Source organism: Macaca thibetana, chromosome 6 (genome assembly GCF_024542745.1).
Source record: "Macaca thibetana thibetana isolate TM-01 chromosome 6, ASM2454274v1, whole genome shotgun sequence".
Taxonomy (NCBI): domain Eukaryota; kingdom Metazoa; phylum Chordata; class Mammalia; order Primates; family Cercopithecidae; genus Macaca; species Macaca thibetana.
In genome coordinates, this window is record NC_065583.1 from 123,508,243 (window position 1) to 123,516,255 (window position 8,013).

An 8,013-nucleotide genomic window follows, 5' to 3' on the forward strand; every position below is an offset into this window, starting at 1 on the left:
TTTTTCAGTGAACCTGTTGACATGAAAGTGAGCCATTAATACCATCTTTTCCTCTCCTCTCCTCCAGGTCACTCCTAAGCAACACAACCTTAGCCGCTGTGGAGCTAGTGCCAGCTGTGTGAAGCTGTACAGTGGTGCAGCATTAAGGGCAAAGAGCACTGTGGAGCCAAGGCAGACAAAGCTGCGCAGAGCTCCCAGGCCTGGGTGATGATCCCTATTCCCAGACATCTGTGGAGTTGCCATGTTGATGTTCTCTCATTGTTTCTGCTGAGCTGAAATGATCAAAATAATTCTGGGACTATGTAGGACAAGTCTCACCAGACCTCGTTATGCATCAGGGAGAGGTGAAGTTTAAAAATAATCAAGTTCAAAGGAGAGCCCTGCCACCTGGGATCAGTTTTGTTAGCAGAATCCCACCAGCCTTGCTCCCCATATCCAAAATGCATTCATCTCCCACAGGCCCTTCCCTGCTCTTGGTTGGAGGCTTTGAGTTCAGACAGACGCATGCAGTTAGTTTCTCTGGACTGGGGAGCTTTCCAAGGACCTCCTAATGGCAAGTGATAAAACTGATTGGCTGGTGCACGAGAGAGTCATAGTCAACTCATGGCATGAGAAACAGAAACTTGATAAAGCAGAGCTTTTCTGGAGGTTGGGCTGAAAACTTTATTTGGGAAATATACAGTGTAACAGAGAGCTGTGCTATTTAAAATGTAATGGGAGGTCGAGGTAGGCATATCACTGGAAGTCAAGAGTTTGAGACCAGCCTGTCCAACATGGTGAAACCACATCTCTACTAAAAAAAAGAAATACAAAAATTAGCTGGGCATGGTGGCAGTCACCTGTAGCCCCAGCTACTCAGGAAGCTGAGGCAGGAGAATTGCTTGAACCCAGGAGGTGGAGGTTGCAGTGAGCTGAGATCGTGCCACTGTACTCCAGCCTGGGTGACAGAGTGAGACTCCGTCTCAAACAAAACAAAACAAAACAAATGTAATGGGCAGGCTATCTGCCGTGTCCGTTTCTGAGAACATTATTTGTCCCGGAAAGGTAGTTTCGTAGTGGGATTCTTCTTCCCTGTTTCTTCCTGCGTCCCACAAGGTTGATCTTCCTCCACACCTTTCTTTTGTTCCATAACAGTTTACGGCATTGGTTTTCTAACAAAAGGAAGGAACGTTCCTAGGGAGGTATATCAACATTTCTAAAAGGAAATGTATGTATACTTTGAAAATACATATTTCACATTATAATAGAATTTCATAATTTAGAAATCAAAAATACATCACTCTATATTTCTCTTGATGAAAGTAAAATTTGACAAGTTAACTCTGCTGATGAGAATCTGCATTAGTGAATCTGCAAAGAGGGTACCAGTTAGGGGTGGAGCCTCATCTTCCTAGATGGCTCAGGTCTAGAGCCTGTTGGCTGGGTCAGACATAACATTTTTATGTTTATACAATAGGAAAATGATATTTTAAGGACCATCCGGGCACAGGTAACAGGACATGCTTGTATCTCTCCTGTAGGATCCGTCTTCAGGAGACAGAGCTGAGACACGAGTCCTCCTGGCAAGGCAGGAGCAGCCAGATGCTTAAGAGAAAGAGAAATGTATGTGAAGACGGCCTGGCATCCACTACACAGGCCCTGCCTTCACTATGTTGATGTAGTTGCCCTGAAAGTGGACAGAGAAAGAAGAATGAGGGCAGTGAGTCAGCAAAGGGCCTCAGAATGGGGGTCTCAGGACCTTCAGAGCTGGCAGCCATGTGGCTGCCTCAGGACACAGTCATGCGGCACGTGGGGTCTGAGGGGTAGACAGTGGTTACTTCCTAATCTCTCATGGATGGTGCCCTGGGTAGGGGTGGGGATGAGGACCCACCCAAGCAGGCAACTAGAAGAATTTGATCCTGGAACTCTTAGCAGGGAGGCAGTTCTGTGTAGGCAACTTCATGGTATGAGTCTTACAGTGAAAAGAAAAGAAAGCCCAGTGAGCAGTGCCAAATGACACAGAATCAAGTCCCTGCCTGCTGAAGATGGGACAAGTGAGGACCACCAGGGCACCATTTTGGTGGAGGAGCTGGAAGGACCCTGGGTTGGTGAAAGATGTGACCTTAGCAGAGGCCCATCACGTTAGGAAGGAATTGCCAGCCAAACTGGGGCACCAAGCTGCAGAACAGCAGGATGGGCACAGCTGGCACAAAGCCCATCCCAAGGCACTGAGAGGGAGGAGGGACTTGGGGCATTGCAGTCCAGTGAGCTCCCACCAGGGAACTCAGCACTTAAGACTCCTAGAGTATGATCTCTCAAGCAGATGGACAGGAAGCTTGGAGATGGGGCTAAGTATGTGGAACGGGGACAGAAACCTCAAGAGTTCCCGAGACACTGGGACAGACCGGACAAGGAAAGATGCTGCCCACTTGTAGGTCTAACAAGAAGCATGTTTTTCCAAAGATTTAGGGTGTTGTGAAGGTGGCAGAAGGCAATCAGCATACTCCCTTTTAAAGAATACTCAGCCATATATTAGCAGAAGTGCAAATAAATCTTTTGGAAACAGCATCCCACCTTCCTTGGACATTGATATTTAAGGCAGGGACTGCTGTGACGTCAGCTAGACTGTACACACACCAAACCAGGCTGTCCCCGAGGCTCTGATTCACAGCTATTTACCAACACCCTGAGTGTGTTATCTGAAACAGCAATCAGGAGAGAAGGCTACACGAAAATCTAGACAGGTCGCACCTTCTTCAACATTTTGAATTGCAAAGTAAAAGGTGACACCAGCCCAGGAAGGTGTTGTGACCGTGGGAGGAGAAAGAATGAGCAATAATCTCTGGCACACTTCTGAGCAAAATGCTAAGCAGCACAAAAGTGCCAGAGCGTAGGACACATGGAGAAGAGAAGATATGGAGGAGAAATGGCATTTCACTGGGAATGGGGAAAAATAGGGTCTTTCTTCACTCTAACTAACTTGTTACATTTGGGAAAGTGATGTAATGTCCCTGAGACCTGGCTTCTTCCCTTGTAGAACATGAGAGTTGATGCAGGTGTTCCCTGGGATGCTCCTCATCCTGGTATTCCGTGAACCTGGGGGGTCTGGGTAGTTCACAGACTGGGACACCCTCTCCCAGATTTTCCAGAGCAAACAATACCGCCCCCACAATGCAGCCTTGGTCAATAGCATGATCCTTCCCATCTCAGGGAATGTTTCCAATCAGAAAACATGGGGTGGATCCATCGGTGAGAGATCTTGCCCAGCAGTGTTAAGACTTCCCCCCATGGCCCTATGTTTACCATGCATTCAATTCTCAGCGTGGTCTGGGCCTTTCTCACCTCATCCATTTCACCTACCAAGAAAGGAAATGACATTCATCTGGGCTGGGGCACTATTGCCCAACCAAACAAGCCAACCTGTAATTAAGGAGAACTGAACGCGGATGCTGAGCCCAGCATCTTGGGGAAAGACTGCTGAGAGTTTCGCTTGGCTTTGGAGTTCAGTTATCAGATAACATGTGCTGGATTGACCTAAACTGCAACATGGCTCTTGTAATTATACGGTGCTTTTGCTTTGGAGCCTGAGGGAAATGTGGAAGGCGCTGGAGTCTGAGCTCTGGGTCACCTGAACGTCCTGTGATTATGCCCGATCTCACATTCAAACGGAGAGACGGGAGTGTTTGTATTTTACCCACAGCAGTGGACTCAACACGAGGACATGTGGGGTGCATATGTCTTCTGTATCTCCTGGAACTCAGTATCTGTTCATTCATTCATTGAGTACCTACTGTGATCAAGGCACTGGATGGGGCACTATGACAATTTCTCTTTCGGTATTTTTTCAAGATTTGTTTAGTTGAGGTTCTAGCCCAGGGGTCAGCAAACCACAGCCCATGGGCTAGATCCAGGCCTTTTCCTGTTTCTGTGCAGCCTCAATAATTAAGAATTTTTACATTTTTAAATGATTAAGAAATCAAAAGAACACTATTTTGTTACACAAGAACATTGTGTTCAATTTGAATTTCGGTGTCAATAATTAAAGCTGTATTAGAACCCAGCTGTGGTGGGCAGAATTCTAAAATGTCCCCCAGGAATGCTCATCCTTATATAATCCCCTCCCTTTGAGTGTGGGTGAAACCTGTGAATGTACTAAAGTATCACTCCTGTGATTTATATTACATTTTATTGCAAAGGGGATTCTTGCAGATGTCATTAAGATTACTAATCAGTTGATTTGGGGCACTTCAAAAGGGAAATTACCCAGGCAGGCCTAACCTAATCATACGAGCCATTTACAAGCGGGGTTCTCTCTTGCTGGTAGCAGAAGAGAAGTTAAAGAAACATGCTACAGCTGACCAGAAAGAGAACAAACATCTGTACTATGAACTGCCCAGAGGAGCCCTGTGACCCTGATGACAAACAGCAGGGAAACCAGGACTTCAGTCCTACAACCCCAAGGAGATGGACTCTTCCAACAACCTGAATGAGCTTGGAAGCCTCCAGATAAGAGCCAAACCAGCCAATACTTTCATGTCAGCAGTGTGAAACCTAAGTGAAGAGCTCAGTTAAGTCCACCCAGACTTCTGACCTATGGAACTAGAAATAATAAATGGGTGTTGTTTTAATTGACTGAGTGTGGGGTAATCTGTTCTGCAGCAGTATACTGACAATACAGCACAAACACACATGCGTGTGCACATCGTCTATGGCTGCTTTCACACTACACCAGAGAGTCGAGTCGTTGCAGTGGAGACCTTATGGCCCACGAGTCCAAAATATTTACTACCGAGTCTTTGACAGAAAAGGTTTGCCAAACTGTGCCAAACTTTTTCTCTAACCATAAAAGTAATCTCATCTCAGATATATTTTGTGAAGGTTTTGTGCCTGACCCAAGGCTTGCAAGAAACAGGACTTACACCCAGGCACACTCAGCAAACATTCCTTCTGTCAAGCTGAATTAGCTCCAAAAAATTAGTAGGCACCAGGCTGCCTGCAGACCTACTCTTCATTCCAATTTTTAAAATGTTAGGGGGAGAAAGAGAGTGTGTATGTGTGTGTATTTATAGTGTTGAGCAGGAAAAAATATCAGAGGAACATGTACCATGTATGTTTTAAAGGTTGTCATATTCTATATTATGAATTTCAGTAATACTTGAAATTTTGTGTCATGAATTTGTGTTAGTAATTATTACCTTATTTTTAAAGGCTATTCTGTGCTCCGTGTGTGCTCCTTGGTGCAGTGGCCTAGAGAAGAGAAAGTATGAAAACTGTTGCTTTGCAATCAGAATTTGAACTCTCTCCACTGTCTTCTTGACTTCTGCCTTCCAGATGCCCCTTCTGCTTTCACGGTGAGATGTGTCAAGATAATCCAATTCTTTGTTCACTAATGGTGGTTATCTAGGAGAATAATTTTCAATCACTTTGGAATTAGAATGCCCTTTCTCTCTCTGTCATACAGACACACACACACACACACACACACACACACACACACTCTCTCTCTCACACAAATTAAAATATTTGGAGAGGCCGAGGCAGGAGGATCACTTGGACCAGGAGTTCAAGGCTGCAGTGAGCTATGATCACATCACTGCACTCCAGTCTAGACAACAGAGCAAGACCCCATTTCTACAAAAATAAAATAATCAAATGTTGTGCCAAAAAGGTTTGGCAGGGCGTGTATACAGCTTTAAATTGGGTTAAAGTCCCTATGACTCTAAAGACTGGAAGAAGGAGCTAAAGATGGTTTATTAGGGCTCTAACAAATAGCCACAAACTGGGTGACCTAAAACACAACAAAAATTAATTCTCTCACAGTTTTGGAGGCCAGAAGCCTGAAATCAAGGTGCTGGCAGAGTCGGTTCCCTCTGGAGGCTCTGAGGGAGAACCCATTCCACGCTCCCCTGGCTTCAGGTGGCTGCTGGCAACCCCTGGCGTTTGTTGGCTTACGGCTGAATCACTGCAGTCCCTGCCCGTGTCTTCACCTGGTCTTCCCCACTGTGTGTCTGTGTCTCAGATCTCCCACTGCCATTCTCTTTTAAGGACTGCCGTCATTGGATTTAGGCCTATCCTAAATCCAGATGATCTCATTCCAAGATCATTCCTTAATTACACCTGCAAACACCCATTTGCTACATAAAGTCACAGTCAGAGATACTGGGGTTGAGGGCTTGGACGTATCTTTTTGGAGGCCACAATTCATTTCACTATAGCAGGCATTTAGTATGTTCCTAGAGCTGATAGGGAAAACTTTCTCAATCTCCTAAACAGCAATTGAAATCAACAAATCTGTTCTATAATATAGGGCAAGGTGTTTTTGTTTTTTTTTTTTTCTCATGGGGCTTTATAGATACTTAGATCCCTTCACACACCCCCAAACCCCCATGATCTTGTGATTATAGACTGGACAATTACTCAGCGGCAAGGGAGATACTGAAATCTTCATCACTCTTCTAGATGGGTGCCCCTGCCTTATCTTGCTCTTTTTACCCATCTGAATAAAACCCAAAGTAAGACAACATTTAGGAGATATGTCAAAAGCCAGGGTACTAATCCACAAGTTTTAAGTCCAGCATTGAAGCCCACTGAGACTTTCTGTGAGTGGGAAATTGTGCTTTCCAGCAGAATAGTATGGATCTCTCTGGAAACAAGCCCATGCCACTTATTGTCCATTTGGCCTTGGGAAAATCTGATGCTGTGATCTGGTTTCTCTCCCTGTAAAGAAGACATAACAATGCCTTGCTACCTTACCAGGGTGTTGTGTGAATTTGCTGACACCCATAAAGCTCCCTGAAAATGAAGAAGCTTACATAAGTCCCTGGTATTATTCACACAGCAAACGTTTTCCCCTGAGAATAAAGTAATAAATGGTACCATTGTGCAGCTGGTGGAACGTGTTCAAAAGTTTCCGTTCACAACTAGTAGATCAAGTTGTGGGTGGCTGTATGGACTTTCTGTGCTCATGCCAAGCTGCATCCAAAACAGCCAGCACGACCGGCTATCTCAGAATGAAAAGCTGTACTGTAAGAGACCGCCAGATCATGGCATCGTGTCACACAGGACAATTACGTGCAGCCAGAGACTACATAGGCACTTTTCCTCACAGTAAGAAAGGAACAATGGCAGAAACACTGGCCATATGGATTTCTAACATGGCAGCCTTTGAGAAGCAAATACCTTCTTCCAGCACATTGACACACTTCCCAAGGCTAAAGATGCTCATGATTGTGAAGAACTATAGCTTTCTCTCTGCATTCATGGGCCAGGAGAAAGCAGAGTTCTAAATCAGATAGAGTGTTCAGGTGAAGGATCTATTCTCTTTAAATGCAATTCATCTGGGTGGGAGTGTGTGGGAATAGTTTGGACAGAATGCTACTGGCTGGCATAGGATACAGGAGAGAATTTCTTTCTCACCATTATACACCCTGGAAATACCCCAGCACATGATATAGGGAAAATGTCTTTTCTCTTTTAGCAAAGTCTGGGACTCCCAGCCTTTGGATGTCACATCGGGAAGATGACAGATATTTTTAATTGAATGAGAAGAAGATTAGCTACTGAAGATTTTTTAAGTGATCATGTTTGATTAGAGTTACATGGGAATTAGACTAATAAGCTCACAGCTGGTCAGAGGGGATCAAGGTACTCCTTCAGTGGTAAATATTCTCATATTAAAAAACTGAGGCAGGACTACACAATCATGGAATTTTTGAACTGCCACTGATTTACCTGAATATTAAACTATTTGGTAACTTTGCAAATTCCGTGGACATGCTAACATTGTTTCTCCTCTTTCTTTCCAGTGGCAACAATGGGCAAAACCTTGAAGAAAATTAATGAGCTTAAGACAGCAAAAGTAGAAAAAAAATCTGTCTAGGTATTTAATATTTGAAGTTGGTAAAATCTTTAGATTGTAATGCAAAGGTTATGAAGAAGTATTGTACCACCCACAGGGTGCATCAGGCTCCGTCTTGCCTCTCGCTTCCACATGCCTGTCACACTCTATTTTCAGGGAATCTTTCGTTCATTCTT